Source organism: Elephas maximus, chromosome 4 (genome assembly GCF_024166365.1).
Source record: "Elephas maximus indicus isolate mEleMax1 chromosome 4, mEleMax1 primary haplotype, whole genome shotgun sequence".
Taxonomy (NCBI): domain Eukaryota; kingdom Metazoa; phylum Chordata; class Mammalia; order Proboscidea; family Elephantidae; genus Elephas; species Elephas maximus.
Window position 1 is genome coordinate 1,622,429 of NC_064822.1, and position 2,544 is coordinate 1,624,972.

The following is a 2,544-nucleotide window of genomic DNA, read 5'->3' on the forward strand; positions in this document are numbered from 1 at the left end:
TGCTTTGTAGTTTGTGCTGGGAAACTTTGCTTTGGCAAGGGCCAATTGACCGCATTCAGGCAGAAAGAAAAGAGAATAGCAAGAGGCCTTTTCTCCCCGGCTGCTTTCCCAAGCCCTTCCAGCTCAAACTATGTCGTTGCTCCTCTGGAAGGATCCCTGCACCACGGCGTAGTTTTTCTGAAGAAGCCCTGCGTTTGCAAGAGCAAATGAGGAATTCGTGGCAGCAAAGAGGAAGGAAAGAAAGTTTCTCTCCCTCTGCCTGCTTTGCTCAGAGGACTGGATGAAGTCAGGGACTTCTCCCTTTCACTGAGAAACGTGCGGGCTGCTGTTGCCTGGGCGCTCTCTTCTTTGCAAAAGAGTCTGCAGTTCCACGCTTTGAACCGTGGAACGGCGCCGGGCTCTGCTAAGATTTCCCCCGGCGCTTCGTTTGCCCTGGGCCAAAGCGAGCCTTCACAATAGCTGAACGCTAACACTGCATACTCGTTCCACTTCCAGAACCGGGCTACGGCGAGGCAGTTCTCCGGGGGAAAACGGCCCTTCGCGAAGGGCAGATCTGCCGAGCTCATTGCGGGAAAGCGAAAGCAAAGGACGCTTTTCTCCCTCTAACCGCTTTCGTCAGAGGAACGGGGAAAGTCACAGTGTTCTTTCTCTCCCTGAGATACACACAATCTGACGTTGCCTCTGAGCTCCGTTGCTGGCAAAGAACTGAAACGGACATACATTCCTGTGGGGAAACACAGGGCTTTGCTAGGATTTCTCTAGGCAGTGTGTTTTCCCTGGGCCTCACTGTAGCAACACTATCTCGCCAGGGCAACACTGCATGGGATTTCCTCTGCCAGGAGAGAGCTGCTGCTTTGTAGTTTGTGCTGGGAAACTTTGCTTTGGCAAGTGCCAATTGACCGCATTCAGGCAGAAAGAAAAGAGAATAGCAAGAGGCCTTTTCTCCCCGGCTGCTTTCCCAAGCCCTTCCAGCTCAAACTATGTCGTTGCTCCTCTGGAAGGATCCCTGCACCGCGGCGTAGTTTTTCCGAAGAAGCCCTGCGTTTGCAAGAGCAAATGAGGAATTCGTGGCAGGAAAGAGGAAGGAAAGAAAGTTTCTCTCCCTCTGCCTGCTTTGCTCAGAGGACTGGATGAAGTCAGGGACTTCTCCCTTTCACTGAGAAACGTGCGGGCTGCTTTTGCCTGGGCGCTCTCTTCTTTGCAAAAGAGTCTGCAGTTCCACGCTTTGAACCGTGGAAAGGCGCCGGGCTCTGCTAAGATTTCCCCCGGCGCTTCGTTTGCCCTGGGCCAAAGCGAGCCTTCACAATAGCTGAACGCTAACACTGCATACTCGTTCCACTTCCAGAACCGGGCTACGGCGAGGCAGTTCTCCGGGGGAAAACGGCCCTTCGCGAAGGGCAGATCTGCCGAGCTCATTGCGGGAAAGCGAAAGCAAAGGACGCTTTTCTCCCTCTAACCGCTTTCGTCAGAGGAACGGGGAAAGTCACAGTGTTCTTTCTCTCCCTGAGATACACACAATCTGACGTTGCCTCTGAGCTCCGTTGCTGGCAAAGAACTGAAACGGACATACATTCCTGTGGGGAAACACAGGGCTTTGCTAGGATTTCTCTAGGCAGTGTGTTTTCCCTGGGCCTCACTGTAGCAACACTATCTCGCCAGGGCAACACTGCATGGGATTTCCTCTGCCAGGAGAGAGCTGCTGCTTTGTAGTTTGTGCTGGGAAACTTTGCTTTGGCAAGTGCCAATTGACCGCATTCAGGCAGAAAGAAAAGAGAATAGCAAGAGGCCTTTTCTCCCCGGCTGCTTTCCCAAGCCCTTGCAGCTCAAACTATGTCGTTGCTCCTCTGGAAGGATACCTGCACCACGGCGTAGTTTTTCTGAAGAAGCCCTGCGTTTGCAAGAGCAAATGAGGAATTCGTGGCAGGAAAGAGGAAGGAAAGAAAGTTTCTCTCCCTCTGCCTGCTTTGCTCAGAGGACTGCATGAAGTCAGGGAGTTCTCCCTTTCACTGAGAAACGTGCGGGCTGCTGTTGCCTGGGCGCTCTCTTCTTTGCAAAAGAGTCTGCAGTTCCACGCTTTGAACCGTGGAAAGGCGCCGGGCTCTGCTAAGATTTCCCCCGGCGCTTCGTTTGCCCTGGGCCAAAGCGAGCCTTCACAATAGCTGAACGCTAACACTGCATACTCGTTCCACTTCCAGAACCGGGCTACGGCGAGGCAGTTCTCCGGGGGAAAACGGCCCTTCGCGAAGGGCAGATCTGCCGAGCTCATTGCGGGAAAGCGAAAGCAAAGGACGCTTTTCTCCCTCTAACCGCTTTCGTCAGAGGAACGGGGGAAGTCACAGTGTTCTTTATCTCCCTGAGATACACACAATCTGACGTTGCCTCTGAGCTCCGTTGCTGGCAAAGAACTGAAACGGACATACATTCCTGTGGGGAAACACAGGGCTTTGCTAGGATTTCTCTAGGCAGTGTGTTTTCCCTGGGCCTCACTGTAGCAACACTATCTCGCAAGGGCAGAACTGCATGGGATTTCCTCTGCCAGGAGAG